Source organism: Dermacentor silvarum, chromosome 1, assembly GCF_013339745.2.
Source record: "Dermacentor silvarum isolate Dsil-2018 chromosome 1, BIME_Dsil_1.4, whole genome shotgun sequence".
NCBI classification, from domain to species: Eukaryota; Metazoa; Arthropoda; class Arachnida; order Ixodida; family Ixodidae; genus Dermacentor; species Dermacentor silvarum.
In genome coordinates this window covers 392,935,780-392,952,622 of record NC_051154.1, presented here as the reverse complement: position 1 = coordinate 392,952,622, position 16,843 = coordinate 392,935,780, and the positions used below count along the sequence as shown (strand labels likewise).

Below are 16,843 nucleotides of genomic sequence, written 5' to 3'. Positions count from 1 at the left end.
AGGGAGAGGCCTTCGTCCTGCAGTGGACATAATAATAGGCTGATGATGATGACTATTTCAGTTTAACTATGAACTCTACTGACTAGTGACAAAAAGACAGCCAACTATCATGGCAAATGATCAGTTTTAAAATCAAGATCAAAAATTTTCCTTAGGAAAACGGCATGCACAGCCCCTCAACATCAGAGCCTGGTTGCGAACAAGCTCTCTACACTGTAAAAAACACACCTCTGGTTTATGGCAAAATCTGCAGGTAAATTGTGACCGAACACTTTTTCGTAACTAAAGAACGGTCATTTCCGTACAGACAGCCATACAATAGAGACCGTAATACAAAATACGAGAGCTTTCGTATTTATAAGAGAGAAGACTCTGTATGCCGAATCTGTACTACCTATATGATGTGACCGTGAAAATACGCGTGTATTCCGTATTCATAAAACGGAAAGCTCTGTATGCTGAATCTTATGGTTCAACCGTTAAAATACAGGTGCTTCACATGTTTAGAAATCGGAAGACTGTATGCTGAATCTGTACTATACGGTTCATCCGTTAAAATACAGGTGCTTCCTGTGAACAGAAAACGGCAGAAGCTGTATGCTGAATCTGTACGGTCCAACCGTTAAAGTACAGGTGTTTCCCATATTACATTTTACAGAACATTCATTGTTTGAAGAATGTACTATCGGGGTCAGAAAGTGCCTATAACATGCAAGCGTCAACCAAATTTTATCGCTGCTCAGCCACACTAACATCTGCGTTTGGAAAGTTTTTCCTGTGGTCTTGAACGCAAATGATAGCGTGGCTGAACCCAGCTGATGGCGCAGCGATGCAATTTGGTCGACGTTTGTGTGTCCTGGGCCCTTTTGTCTCTAATAGTACATATCCTTTAAAGCAAATGTCGCGAAGGCAGCTAGAAGCAGCAGGTTGCTATTGATAAAATTGTCTGGCCAACACAGAGACATAGCTAAAAAGGTAAAACACTGCTCACTTTGTGATATGAATGAATTGCCTTTAATATACACAAATTGGTGCAAAAATTCAGTTGTCCAGTTCTTTAGAACAAACAAACCACTTTACTTTGTTCAACCACTCGTCTTGCACTCTTTCTTGGTGAAAGTTGTTCTTGATCCCACATGCCTTGCAAGGATAAACTTGATGCTGTTAGGAGAAACAAATAGCATTCATAAATTTCCATCCTAAGAAAGTGACAAAAAAGGATAATCACAGAGCACAACAAAGCGGCAATTTATGTGTTAGAAAAACAAACATGAATCAGCATTGTTGGAAAAATGTTGCTGTAGCCGACATTGCGACAATAGTACTTGTAATCAGTGTAGCAACTGTTTTCCTTGGCAGCATATTTTGTGTATGCAGCGCTTCCTCACCCCTACCCTCATTGGAGGAGATACTGGTGCATGTAGCAGGTCAAGAGAAGCCGAAGTGTTAAAATTAAGTTGGGAAGGCAGTGTTTAGTCGTGATTGCGATGGAGGGCAGCATTTTTTGTGTATGCAGAGCTTCCTCACCCCTACCCTCATTGGGGGAGATGCTGGTGCACGTAGTAGGTCAAAAGAAGCCGAATAAAGTTGGGGAAGGCACTGTTTAGCAGTGATTACGATGGAGCAGGTAGGGGCACTGCTGTCAGTTCTTAAAAGGAGTAGGGGTTACCAGAACAGAAAAGGATCTACACTTGTAAGCAAGCATTCAATCCAGTAGACCTAGTCTACCCAGAAATCAAAATGGGAATTAAAATAAACTGCTTGGACATTTGGAAAACAAGCAATGAAGAATTAAGAAAAACAAACTTTGTATTAAGATGTGTTTCGTTAAGATCAGTGGAAATTGAAAATGAAAGCAAATTATGAATACACATTTTTCAAAATACGAAGAAAAAAAAGATGTTGGCCAAATAAAATAAATAAGGAGATCAAAATTAAACTGGGTATGACCATAAAATAACAAAGAACAGGCGGTGAAAAAAATGGGGCAGTACGATAACCAGGCGCAATACTCACAACTGAGCTAGTTGGAAAATAAACATCTCATGCATTTTTAGGGCTTTAAAGAAATGGGAAAAAATAAGAGAAGAGGAAATATGCAAGTACAGGTAGAACACTGGTTTTCGACTGGTTGTAGTACATGTAAAGGTGCAGCTATGTATATACATTCACTGTTCATGCGCCAACAGACGGCAGAACATGAATTGTAGTGCATGCTTGAAGACACTTATCAAAGATGCACGGTAGACAGGTTCTGATGCACATAATCGTGTTCTTTTATTGATGGAGCAATAGAAAGTGTATTGACACATTTATTGTCTTCCTTTTTGAATACAAAAAAAACTTCAAGAAAAAAATGGCACTTTTAATCTTTTTACCTGCCTAGAACACGTGTGCTTAACTATTGGTGTGCAGTGGCATCGTTTAGAAAGGTTCACTATGTGACCGGATCCCGCTAGTGCCTGGACTTGCACACGGTGCTTTCTCAATCTGTCGTTAATGCAACAACTGAATCAGGCCAATGTAGCATTTGCCACATGACAGAGGGATGTAGTAAAAGATCCCAGCACTATACGCAACGAAAGGGGTAGCGTGCTTCTTCGTGCATGCTTGACCTTTGTGCCCCCGGTCATTCACTGCTTGGGACATGCGATCCAGATTTTCTGGTGCTGAAAACACAGACACCACACTTGGTTGCTGCGCTTTCCAAGCCGTGCGACAGGTGGCGCACATAAGGCACAACAACCGGTCTTTTATCTGGCCGAGTCCGGATGCCTTTAGCTTTCAATCCTCTGCACTTGACCTTTTTGTGGAGGCCTTCTAGCAGAGAAACAATCATCTGTTGGGGGAAACCTGCCCTGCTAAGACGTTGCTCTTGCTCTTACCAGCTCATTGCCACCGGTCTTTGCACAACTTATTCAGAGCTGAGCACAAGCAGTAGGCAGCTATGCCACACTTAACCACCTTTGAGTGAGCCAAACTGTAAATTAGGATTCACTTTTTTTATCTTGGTTGATACTTCCGGCAAACATGTTCTCCGAGGAAAAGAGGTCAAGGAACTGCAAGCAATCATCGACAGGCATCTCATGAGTAAAACTGAGACCTAGTGCAGATCGCTCAAGTACCTCAAGAACACTGTTGTAAATTGTCTGAATGTCCTTAGGAGCACCTGATATAAAAACCATGTAGTCGTCGACATCTAAAAATTTGCACCACTTCTGATTGATCCCACACAGGGCTCAAGGATACTGTCTAGATAAACCAGTGGAGTTCATAAACGCTTGGGGTCAGATTCTTCGATAAAAGTTCTCATAGCTGAGTAAATCAGGTTTTGGAACAGAATAAAGTCAGTCAACGAGATCAATTGAAAAGGCAGATACGCTTTGTGTGGAAGACCCTTTCTTAGTACAAAACGCCAATTATGTCATTAATTTATTTGCGAGCAATGACATTAGAGCGCCGCTATCCGGCTGGCAATGAGCTTGCAAGAGCAAGCCCAATGTCTTAGCAGGGCGGGTTTCCCCCCCAGATCATCACCTCCGTGCTAGAAGGCCCCCTCAAAGAAGTCAAGTGCAGAGGACCAAAAGCGAACGGCCACCTGGACTCGGCCAGATAAATGACCGGTTGTTGTGCCTTATATCCACCACCTGTCAAACCACTTGAAAAGCAGGGGCACCAAATGTGGTGTCCCTGTGCTGTTTTCAGCGCTGGAAAAGCTGGTTCGCATATGCCAAGCCGTAAACAACCGAGGGCACAAAGGTCCAGCATGCACGAAGCACGTTACCACTTTCGTGGTGTGTAGTGCTGGGCTCGTTTACTACATCCGTATGTCATGTGGAAAATGCTAGATTGGCGAGAGTGATCATTGCGTAAACGACAGATTGACAAAGCACCGTGTACACTAGGGGGGTCCGGTCACTTAGTGGATTATTATAAGCAATGCAACTGCACAGCAATATTTAACAGCAGACATGTTCTCAGCAGGTACAAGGACAAAAAGTTCCGTCTGATTCTTGGAAGCTTTTTTGTTTTAAAAAAGAAAACGATAGATGTGTCCACACAGCTGCTATTGCTGTCAATGAAAGAACGTGATTACGTGCATCTGAGCCTGTCTTCCATGTATCTTTGATAAGTGGCTTCAAGCATGTGCTACAATTCATGTTTCGCCGTATGTTGGTGCATGATCAGTGAATGTATATACATACCCGCATTTTTTTCATGTACAACAATCAGTTGAAGACCAGCTTCAACCTGTCCTTGCATGAAATGCATGAAGCCAGGTGCAAGATTGCGAAAAGTTGAGCACTGTTTATATTTGTGCATTGTTGACAAATTCAAGTTTCTGTCTTCCTGTTGAACCTCTGTCTTACTTCAAGAAAATGGCTCATTTTTCAAAGAAGTCTAAGTGCAGATGCTATTCAAAGCTTCAGTTTTATTTTAATACAGGAAAATGATTCCGACAGTTCTACTGGGTGAGTATTCATTCTGCAGTATCATCTACAGGTGTAAGCTTAATAAATGGACCTTAGTTCCTGGCAAACCAATAGGTGTTTTTTTTTCAACACAGTAGTCTTCACATTATATAGGTTGGCACGAGACATACCAAACTACATTATAGTTGTTTCAACAATCAAAAGTGAAGTTTGGGAGCAATGACTGAAAGAAACAAACAGCATTCTGCAATACTTCTACAAGTTATCGAAAAAGCTGCTTGAATTAAGGTACTGCCCCCCACTTACACACAATAGAACACCACATTGAAGCTCATGGTGTCAATCATGCTATTTAACACTAGGCATCAAGTGAGGAGAATAAGGTGATAACAGGGCTCGATTCTTTTTGTTAGAAAATCAAATGTGTATTGCATTAATGTTGCATTTCAACTCCAAAAGGAGTAGCTTGTGAGATGGTGACCGAAACAAAGGAAAACTCACAACATTCTGTGCAGCAGAACGTTGCCGACAAGGTGTCATGCACACAAATACTCTTTCATGTAAAATGACATCCTGCAGTCAAACTTTGTGCAGACATGCCAACATTAGAATTAAAAAAACAGCATAGTGCAAGGCAGGAAGTGTTGAATTCGTTCAAAAATACTAAAAACCATTTGATTATTCAATATCACTCCCATCACATCACTTTATTTTCCTTAAAAACCCCTATTGGGGTGTTACATAACGGGTGGGGTTTACAAGATGCAGGCGTTTACAGGAGTCGAAAATCTCGATGGACAGGTCATGGCAGTGATATGGTGGGGAAGGCCATTCCAGTCGGTTGCTGTTCGTGAGAAAAATGAGTTCACGAAGGTGGTAGTACGGGTTCGTGGACGCAAAACTTGCAGAGGGTGACCGATGCGATGGGATCTGCGTGGTGGGGGTGCGCAGATGTATGGTTCTTGTCTTAGGGGCGAATAAAACAACTTGTGATACAAAACAAGACTGGCAATGCGACGGCGAGGAGAAAGATTACACAAACCTGATTGCGATTTGAGAGATGATATGCTAACGTCGTATGAGTATGATGAGTGAATAAATCTGGTAGCCCGGATTTGTACCGCTTTGATGGCATTTGTTAAATATGCTTGATGAAGGTTCCAGATGGCCGATGCGTATTCCAGTTCAGTTCTGATGAGGGAGATGTATGCTTGTAGTTTGACGTGTTGCGGGGCTTACCGCAGGTGACGCTTTAAGTAACCTAGTGTTTTATTAGCAGATGATAAATTAGTCACGTGCAGACGCCAAGATAAATCATCACAAATGGTGATACCTAAGTATTTGTAAGACTGGGGAGTTAGAAATGGTATATTCGAAAACAAAAGGGTTGCGACGGTGGTGAAAAGACATGTGCTTACAGTTGTTAGGGTTGAGTGTCATCATCCACTGCGAACACCAGTTTAGCCCGTGGTTTAGGTTTGCCTGAAGGGATTCTTGGTCAGTAGGGCTAGTTACTGAATGATAAATACAGTAGAGCCTCGTTTATACGTTTTCAAAAAATACGTGAAAAATAAACGTACGATCCGGGAAAACGTGCGATCCGATCGAGTAAAACATGAAGCTAACAAGCCCATATTGAGGTGTAAGGGCAGAAAACATTTATTTCTTGCAAAACATAGTTATAGTCGAATCTCGTTAATTCGAACTGACGCTGTGGTCCCGTCAAAGTTATGTCTATTCTAATGGGCGAGAATGCTCGGTAATTCGAACGCGAAAGCATTTGCGACGGTTATTTCAAACATAACTGTGCACCGACAATGCTCTCAGCAGCACGCCAAATCACGTGGCGGTGCCTCCGACTGGCAATGCTCCTACACCGCCATAAAGCAAAAGCTTAGGAGACCCCTCAAACGCTGCGTGGAGAAATAAACAAGAAAAAAATACCGCGGCGAAAATTTCCTCGTTCAAATGGTAAGGTCACCGTTTCAGCATGGCTCCGGAACACGCGTGTACCTGCCGAGGTCTCAGCCAATGCTGCGGCTGCGGCGCAGAGGGACACAACGCAGAGGCCCAGTCCGGCCAACGAAACTGCCCACACCGGCCAACGCTCGCTTCAACAGCAGAAAACGAAACTTCGGGGAGCGGGCTAAGCTGGTGCAGGGCCGGCAGGTGCGGCGGCCGGCGGGCGCGTACTGAGGCAGTCGAAGATGAGGGAGCTACGAGGGAGTTGAGAAGGAGGGCAAAGAGAGCTACCGAAGTGACGGGGTTGCCGAAGCCAAATGCGCTTCCCTGCCGCCCTCCTCCCTCATCTTCAACAGTCACCGCGTGCGCGCGTTGCCGTGCCGGCGCGGCCCGCTCCCTGAAGTTTTGTTCACAGCCATTATTGGGATGTGTGAGAGAGAGAGATTGTGGTTGTGAAGAGGAAGAGGCGCTATCGGGATGCGAGCATTGGCCGGCGTGGTCAGTTTCGAGGCCCTCACTTTCTATGTGCTTGCGCGCCGCGATTTTTCACGACTTGCACCGTTTGTACGTAGCGCTATGGTGAACAAATACGTCAAACATAAGTCCTCCTTTTAATTCGAACAAATTTTCGGGCACCTTCGAGTTCGAATCATCGCGATTCAACTGTATTTTCTGCTAGTGCGTCACACCCTTGGACAGGAACAACTTTTGCACACATTGCAGACCCTTATCAGCATTTCGTTGTCTTTCGTGTGAAAGAAGCTTTGTAAGGCTTCCAGACCAACAAGGGCTCCGGCGAAGGTAGCCGGTGGGTGCAAGCCTTCGTTCTCGCCGCTGTCATCAGGCTTGCCAACACCACCGCTACGTCTGCCAACACCACCGCTACGATCTCGGCGAGTCATAGCGCCGCGCATGTGCGGTGTCCGCCTGTTTTCGCCGCTTAGTAGTTCGCGTTGAAGCGAGGGACGAGGTAGCGCAAAGGTCAATTCGCTCGCCGCTGCTGCCGCACTTCATCACTTCGGCGAACGAGCAATGCAGAGAAGTCACGGAGGGGGGGATTGAGCACTGCAGAGAAGCCACACGGCCACTGTCTGCCGCTTAGCGCTTCACAAGCACATGAGAGTAGTCTTTTTGCACACCTGAATGATAATTTTTCGCTGCAGAACGTATCATACGACCGCAGTTTGCCGCAATGCTGAACGTTGCTGCCGAATAATCGTATTTTCCTGGAGTGTATTAACCGAAACATATTAACACATTCCTCTATGGGGTTATGTTTATTTTTCGCGATTGTGAACGTAGGAGCCGGGAAATCCTATTAAGCGGGAACGTATCGGCAAGGTTCTACTGTAATGCAATCATCAGCAAACAAGCGGATATGACAAGATACGCGCTGGGGTAAGTTGTTAATATAAATGAGGAATAACAAGGGACCGAGGACAGAACCCTGCGGGACGCCGGAGGTGACTGGGAGCGGGTTTGAGGGTTGGTTATTAATGAAGACAGACTGAGAGCGATGCCTGAGGAATTCATTAACTCATTCGATGATGTTTGGATGTAGGTTCAACTGGCAAAGTTTAAGAAGCAAGCGTTGGTGAGGTACTTTATCGAACGCCTTAGCGAAGTCTAGGAAGATGGCGTCAGTTTGTAGATTAATATTAAGGTTGGCGTGAATGTCATGAAGAAAAATGGCTAGTTGAGTCTTGCATGAAAGACCCTTATGAAAACCATGCTGTGACTGATGGAAGAAATTATTGGAATCTAAGAATTGCATGATTTAAGAGTAAATGACATGTTCCATAATTTTGCAGGGTATACTTGTTAATGAAATGGGCCGATAATTAAGAGATGAAACAGTATTACCTATTTTGTGCACGGGAAGGACCTTCCCCACTTTCCAGTCATCTGGAATGGATTTTTCAGAGTGATTGTGAAAACAATAAACAGAAAATACTGGAACAAGTTAGGTTAGCATTTTTCAAAATTTTTGAATTAATGTCATCTATGCCAGCGGCAGATGAATTTTTTATTTTATCTATTATGCGCGAAATTCCATTACTGCTGAACGTGATGGCTTGCATGGTTGTAGTAATAATGTTGTAGTATAATTTAATTGTAGTAATAATGTAAAACATGGTGCTTCAGATTCATTTGTAAAAACAGATGAAAATGCCGTGTTAAAGGTGTCTGCACAGTTGGTATCAATCATGATTTCACCAGCATCGTTGGTGAGGGTGACAGCGTGCGCTTCCTTCGGGTTTATCACCTCCCAGAATTTCTTAGGGTTATCGACTATAATTTTTTGTAGCTCTACTTCGTAAAATTAGCGCTTAGCACTTCCAATCGCGGCCAAGTATGTGTGCTCAGATTTATAATACTTTTCCCACACGTGCGGGTTTGCATGGCGCTTAGCTGTACGAAATGCGCGTTTCTTGTTTTCAAAGCTTTTTAGTGTCTTTGTGAACCAGGGTTTCTGATTACTCTTTTGAAAACTGCATGATGCGATGTACTTATTCGTTAGTTTGATAATTTTATGTTTGATAAGGGTCCTGCGCTCATTTACACTTCTGGAAAGATAGGTTGTTTCAAGGACTAACAGAAAGTTTGTTCAGAGTTGATTGCTTCGTAGTTGCCCTTATCATAGAGCCTAATAGATTTCTGGGAAGTTTGTTTTAATTCAGCTGAGAAGTTAAAATTGGCATGAATTACTTTATGGTCGCTGATTTCTTGGAGGCATGTAATGAAATTAACGCTGTCTAGATGAGTAGTCAGTATGAGGTCCAAAGAGTTAGTTGCTTCCTCTGCGATGCGTGTCGGTTCGGATACAACTTGGGTCAAGTTAAAATTAAGGCAAACGTCAATGAAGTCATTCGGCTCTTCTTGACTATGGGCTGAGGTTGATTACTCCCGTCGATATTGGGGTAATTGAAATCCCCAAATAATAGGATGTGTGCTTTAGGGTGCTTTGAAACTAGTTCATTTAGAGCACTGTGAAGCTTGCGGGGAAAGTCTGGACTTTTCTGAGGCGGCCTATAACACACACCAATTAATAGCGTCAGTGGTGAAGCGCGGCACATAACACACAATATTTCTTAGTCTCACATGATATTATAGGCAGAACAAGGCAATTGTTCGCTGACTGCAATTAGAAGTCCTCCCCTGCGAGAATCTTAGCAATCGGCATGAAAAAGATGAAAATTAGGCAGGTCAAACAGAATTTCTGAGTCAGTGATATTATTGTTCAACCACGTTTTGGTTAATATAAGTAGATTGCTGCCTGACGAAGTTACAAGGTTTGATATGATATCGCGTTTTGGCGGGAAGCTGTGAATGTTAGTAAAGATTACTGATAGCGAAACGTTGGCACGAGGAGTAGGCGGGGGATAGCGCGATGAACGGCAAGGATGAGTTGATTTTTAAGATATTTCTTTTACACATTCTGCAATTTCATCAAAGACGTAACGTTTTGGGCCAATATGCAAAGTTTTAAATCTCATGAAAAAGGCACAGACTTCGCCCTCGCAAACACGAGAAGATGTTTCCGGCAGTTTTGAACACGGCGCGAAACGTCTTCACCTACGCTGAGTCGGTACCTTTGAATTTTGCACCTTTAGAAAGAATTGATTCTTTAGTTTTAAGGAATGTAAACTTAACGATAATCGGGCATTTCCTGTCCTTAGAGTGTCGTCCGAGGCGATGGGCGCATTCAATGTCGTCAGGGCTTAACTGGGTGTCTAGGTGGTCAGAGCAGTGGCAAATGATTGTCTTCTGTTTGCGAATACGTTTCAGTGGGGTTAGTATCGGGTAAACCATAGAAAAGTAGGTTGTTTCGCCGGGAGCGATTTTCCGCGTCATCTAGACGCACCTCTAGCACACTAACTAAACGAGTCGTTGCAGCTGAAGAGGTTTGAATCGTCTCTAGGTCACTGCGGAGTGTAGACAGACTTTTGCAGTGAGTTCCTAAGGCGCTGAGATGCGTAGTCAGACTCGTCATTTTCTGGTCCATTGAGAGCAGTTGACCCTTAGGCTTTGCACTTCATTTACCAATTCAGTCTGGCCAGCAGACATCCTTTTTAGTTCGCCAAGGATTAAGTCTAGCTTGTCGGGGCCAGGGTTGCTCTCAATGTCACCACACATCCGTAATAGGGACCGAACAACATGAAAGCACTCGATACAGGTAGCAAGGCAATACTGGGGGCTCGGAAGCTGTACCAAAAAGTAGTTGCTGTTTTTTTGTAAATAGAGTCAAATGGTTACCAACCTGCATGGTGAAGACGAGTGGATTAGACAACTGTGATGTGGCACAGACACCGAGCCCACAGGGTTCGGCGGATGGTCCCTGTTCATTTATAGTTGACACGTTGAGTGTGGTCGCTGACGATGGCGCCTTCCAGTCTGCGCTGAGGGTCAAGTTGTATTGAGTCGGCAGAGTGGAAAAGGAGACGGTGGTGGTTGCTGCACAGAATGTCCCTCCGTCAGCCGTGCAAGGGAACACGCTCTATCACGGTCGCGCGCAAAAGACGTCAGGGAGCATGACGCAGATAATCAAGGGCGAGAACACCTGCATGGCGAAGACGAGTTGATTAGACAACTGTGATGTGGCACAGCCACCGAGCTCACCAATATTTACTGTTCATTACTGATTCTCTAACTTTGTTCTCTATGGGTGCTGTAAACAGGCACCATGCATTTACAGTCATTGCAACAATGACCTGTGCCACAGACAAGGAGAAATGCTCATGAAGTTTATGCAGGAGTGTACCCCACATTGACACACCGTTTCATATAGCAATCTGGTGGAGGATGCATACTCCAGAATAGAAGAAACTAGTGTACCCTAACGATTGCTGTTGCCGACGCCTATGCACTAGTAGGTAAATAAAATATGGCAGCTGCAATTAGATTTCCACAAGCTGTAGTTATTCCAAGCTGTCGCCAGTGTACTGGTACACAGCTGTAATACATTAAGAGCAAGTTAAAACTCTCAATGTACTTATCTCGTACAATGGAAGTGGAGTGCGATATCCTGCATATAAGCTGAATCAATGGATAAAATGCGAAATAAATGCAACATACCGTATTTATTCGAATCTAGGCCGATAGTTTTTTTCAAATATTCACATACGAAACTCTAGGGTCGGCTTAGATTCGAGGATTTTAAAAAACGCGCCAGTTTTTAACTGAAACTGATAAATATGGTGCATAGTTAGCGCCATCTAGAAAAGTCAGTATCGCAGCCGCTACTAGCCGCGCCAGTAGCCAGCTGAAGTACACGAGCGACGTCGCCATTTTGACCTGCGTCGTATCGGTATGGTGCAGCATCGGCGCGCGGTGTGGCGTTATCGTAATGACACCAAATGGGCGATGCCACTATAGTGCCGCTTTCTAAACGAATAATGTATTTACTCGAATCTAACGCGCACTTTCAACACGACCCTAAAGCTGCGTCGGCATTTCAGAATGGCCGCCTCGCACGCGCGTCGAGCCTAGCTATCGTAGCATGCGGAAGCTTCCTCCGTGTGCTGCAGTACACGTGCTTAGGCAATAGTCTACCCTCTGTCTTCACGTTCTCAGCGTCTGCTCTATCTATCAGCATGAAGTACCGAGTTCATCATGATGCCGCATTTAAAAGGATAGTGATCATCTGTGCGGAGACGGACGGAAATCGGGCCGCATCACGGGCGTTCGGAGAATCCGAAACTTGCGAGCGGGACTGGCGCAAACAGAAGGAGAGGATTTTCGCCAGCGAAGCAATGCGGAACGGCTTCAGTGGACCGAAGCAGGACGTAATCTGCGACGATCCACTACGGCGATACGATCGCCTTGGCCCTATCTTGAATGCAATCTGCGACGGGTAAAGTCCGCCGCGCGCCGTGTTTTCGCCGCGTCGAAGCGAGACGCATGCTAGCACGAAGGTGCGCTCCGTCTCCAGCGTTCTGACAGTTCGTTTACGCGGTCAACGAGCGAGATGTGTTCATGTTTGCTTGTGCGCGCGTGACACCGTGCTTGTTAATAGCGGTCTACTGATTTGCTATCGCATTCGATGCATCGCTTTTCAAGCGAAACTGCGAGTTTTTTTATTCATCGCAACTTCAGTGCATCGGGAGGAAATCTATTTTTCCAAATGACAGAAAGTTGTATTTCTGTTTGAAAGCATGAGGTGCGCGGTACTGTAAAGGACTTCTTTTCCCTCACAGAAAACGGGTGCGCGTTACAATCGAGGTGAGCGTGAGAATCGAGTAAATACGGTAGTTGTGCTAGCCGTAGAGGCATCGTCAAACGTTCAAGCCGGGCGGAACTTCGGCATCGGTCTGTCGTTGGAGGGGGCCACGGGAGATGGTTTTTGCGTGCGCCGCAACGTGCGCTCCTTCCAAAAATGCAGCATCTCTAATGCGCTGGATGGTACTGAATATAGCGCGCTGTTTGAAGATGTCAGCAGTAAGGAAGATAGCGACGAGGCTAGCAGCGATGGTGACATAGAATGAGCTCGGCATGTTCAAATTTAATAAATGCTGTTTTATTTTGCGAATGATGTCCTCGCTTTTTCGTTCGGCCTACATTCGAGGTAAGTTTTTTTTTTTCGGACTTCGAACTTTTGGGGGGTCGGCTTAGAATCGGAGTCGGCCTAGATTCGAGTAAATACGGTACGTAATTCATATTGCGACTCCTTTGGAGGTATATAGTTGTCTGAATTATAAGGGATCCCAGATTAACATGAGAAGGCAGATTTAATTCAGAATTGTGGCAATTTGTGCTTGCTGGTTGTACATTGGAAACGTATTGGACTGCAAGAGCAACACGGACACAATAGAATGCATGGGACAACAGACGAGTGCAAACTACCCACAAAGGTTTATTGACCACCACACGTGTTTATGCTGCATTCATCACCGTTGCACACATGCACAATACCTTCTAAGAAAGGAGAGCTCTTTATCTGACAAGTGAACAGAAGGTGTGCTGATATAAGCTGTACCTAATAAAGATATCTTTTCAGCCTCTATTATCTCATGGGTTAATCTACGATCACTTCTGCTTACAACAGTACACAGACCAAAAAGAGGCCTTCATGGACAGAAGCTGCAGTGCATTGCTAACCATCACATGCCGTCTTCTTTACATTGAGCACATGTTCATTCAACCTATCGTTCAAACATCTCCCTGTTTGTCCTATGTATAGGTTTCCAAATTACAGTGGAATACTGTAAACTACATTAGTAGAACAACTAACCAATAGAACTTTGTGCTGCTTCTTACTACCTCGATGATCATGAACGTTCCTCTCATTCCAGAGTTTTATGAGCTTATGTGGGGCTGAAAGCATAACATTCACCTTTGAGCGGCCTGCAATCTTTGATATTATGGCCCGTTTGTTCTCAACAATTTGGATGAAGTCTTAGACGCTAACTGTGGCAAACAACTTTGTGCCTTTTATATTCACATTAAGGACTTCTTTTATTCTCTACTTCATGATGAACTGCTGGGACGAGTGCATAGATTGCAATGGATGTACAGGGTTTCAGAATCGCTCTGGTATTTCGGTTAGTGATTTTCTGGAACTTTGACCTTCTAAGGTCAACATTCAGTGGAAAGGGAAGCCATACCTTCAGAAAAAGGACATATGTATTTGATAATGCATAGGACCAATTCTGAGTGATTTGTTTTAGTCCAGATTAGACATGCTACTGATGTCTTGTGTTTAGTGGCACAAGGGGCTCCAGGTATGGCCCAAGAGCGCCATGCTAGTGTTAGTGAACTTGTAGTGAAGTGATGAAATCTGACAAGGGCATGAGATGTGGCTGTAAAGGGGCCTAAAAATAGTCGCTGTAAAGTGCGTAAAATCTACATGTAATAAGATTGTGGCAATGACTAATGAGGTGTACTATGACCATGAAGAATGCATTGCAAAAGAATGATACTATGTACAAAATATTACAAATGCAAGAATTGACCAGAAGCAAAGTGCCTAAACAGAGCCCTTGAAACACCAGGGCCTGGAGGCATGTGCTATAAAAAAGTATCACAGCGGCATCTTCTGGAGAGAGGATGCACTACGAGATTATTGGGCTAGTAACCTGCAAGACCACATAGTTCAAGAAGCCTAGGACATCTTTGATGTTAAAAAGCGGCTCTTCACCAAGAAACATAGCAGGATGGAGAGGGACACAATAGCGGTATGCTAGGGGAAAATGTTTCTTTCCCTCCCTTTTGGCTTCCCGACACTCCAGGACGGTCAGCCTCTCACCACATCTACCACAGGTTGGAGGTTCATTACAATTCAACAAAAAATTGTGAGTACCATATGTGTGTCCTATTCTGAGACGATAGAATAGGACATCAGTTCGTCATGTTTTCATTACGGGGGGCCAGAAGCCTAACAGTGCTTCAATCAAGTGAAGCTTATTATTTGTTTCAGCGTCCCACAAGCATTGCCAGAGGCTTCGCAGTTTCGTTCGCAAAAATGACTTGACATCTGTGGCAGGAACTGCAGCTGTAGGATTAATAGTGTGCGATGTAGCTGATGTGGCATTTGGTCTGCTAACACATTACCCTCGATGCATCTGTGATCAGGAACCCAGCATATTGTCACATGTCTACGAGATGAATAAATATTGCACAAGTATGAGTAAAGTTCAATTAAAACAGGATTTTTGTGTTTTCTTAAACACATTAGTGCCTTTATGACACTTAGGAATCCGTGAATATTATTGCCTTCTGTTTTAATTTCTTAATGTCTTTAACAGCAGACAGTACTGCATAGGCTTCTGCAGTAAAGATACTTGTATGAGGGTTCAAAACGTCTGATTAAGAGAAAGAGGGACCAACTGCCGCATAGGATACGCCAGCATGTGACTGACGCATTGGTGTGGAATTCAGAGCAAGAGTATTTCGATTGGAGTTCATGGAAATGCATTGCGATTTCGAGTTCAGGAGCGTGACTTGTGACCTCTTTAAAGGATACATCACATTCTATTACTTGCCACTCCCAGGGCGGTAACAGCTTACCTGGAGGCATTAGACGATTTGTTCGAGAAGTGGGACATCCATTTCTTTATTAAGTTCTCTCACACACAGTGAGAAAGGCCACCTCACAGAGGGTCGATTATGAAAAAGTGTAGTACACGTCAAATCGTAAACGGTTGTAGAACATGGATGTTCATGATTAGAGTGAACTTTGAGGAAATATGTAAAGCTGATGTATGATCTCTGCAGATGGAGTGACCATTCATTCAATTCTACGTATAAGCTTTCAATAGGGCTTGTTCTGAACGCGCCGGTAGCCAGGCGGATACCTAGAGGTGAACGGGATCTAGCATCTTTAGCGCGCTTGGGGCAGCAGAGTGATATACTACAGCACCATAATCCAGTCGCGATCGAATGAGGCTCTTGTAAAGATTTATTAAACATTTTCTGTCGCTGCCCCAAGTTGTGTGAGATAGGATCATGATTAGGTTCACTGTTTTTAAGCATTTTGCTTTGAGATATTTTATGTGGGGAATGCAAGCTAGCTTAGAGTCAAGTATGATGCCTAAAAACTTGTGTTCTTTGTTCACAGGTATTTGCTGTCCATACAGTTCTACACAGGGATCTGGAATCGGGCCTCTCTTTTTAGTGAAAAGAACACAACTTTTGTGGGGGTTAACTATAAACTTGTTTTTGTCTGCGCACTTGGATACCTTGTTCAAACCCTGCTGTAACCTCGCACATGCGAGGTTACAGGGCTAGAAGCCTATTTGTCGTCCACGTAGACAGAATAAAAAATAGCCAGTGGTAATGAGGCACGTTCACCTTAACGATAGAGTGTGCAGCTGAGCACGCCTCCCTGGGCTACACCAGTTTCCTGCATAAATTGACGTGAGAATACATTGCCGACTTTGATGCAGAAGGTACGATTCAACAAATAGCTTTCTATTAGGTTTAGCATATTGCCATGGATGCCCATTTGTGACAAGTCTCTCAAGATTCCGTAACACCACGCTGTGTCGTACGCCTTTTCCGTATTGAGGAATATCGATAAGAAAAACAGCTTATGTACAAATGCATCCCGGATATTTCCTTCAATGCGCACAAGATGATCAGTTGTGGATCGCCCTTCTCTAAAGCTACACTGATAAGGATCAAGCATTTTGTTCAGTTCGAGGAAATGTATGAGTCGTCGATTAACCATTTTTTCAAATAGCTTACACAGGCAATTTGTGAGAGCTATGGGACAGTAACTTGCTGCCCTGAGGAAGGATCTTTACTCTGCTTCAATACAGGGACCACAATCGCTTCTTTCCATATGGATGAAAGATATCCGGCAGCCCAAATAGTGTTGAGAAGTTCGAGTAGTGTCAGTAGTGTATCAGTATGTACGTTCTTAATCATGTCATACATGACTCTGTCAGGTCCCGGTGCAGAGCTTTTACATGTGATCAAGGCAGCTCTCAACTCGGCAATACTGAAAG

At 44.1% G+C, this 16,843-nt stretch overlaps 2 long non-coding RNA genes across 3 annotated transcripts in view; one reads left to right on the top strand and one right to left on the bottom strand.

Moving 5' to 3' along the window:
- Positions 1-976: 976 nt before the first annotated feature.
- LOC125942493 (uncharacterized) overlaps positions 977-16,843 on the bottom strand; it is a 30,826-nt gene continuing 14,959 nt past the window's right edge. Inside the window, exons 4-6 of one of the 2 annotated variants that reach the window (XR_007465150.1) lie at positions 10,657-10,850; positions 8,259-8,300; positions 977-1,161 (exon numbers count right to left, since the gene is read on the bottom strand). This is a non-coding gene — a long non-coding RNA (uncharacterized LOC125942493). The remainder of the gene's footprint in view (positions 1,162-8,258; positions 8,301-10,656; positions 10,851-16,843) is intronic. The other variant, XR_007465151.1, reaches the window with a different exon arrangement.
- Positions 1,157-1,964, top strand: LOC125942497 (uncharacterized). The gene is made up of 2 exons (XR_007465156.1): positions 1,157-1,456; positions 1,588-1,964. It is a non-coding gene; the product is annotated as an uncharacterized LOC125942497 (long non-coding RNA).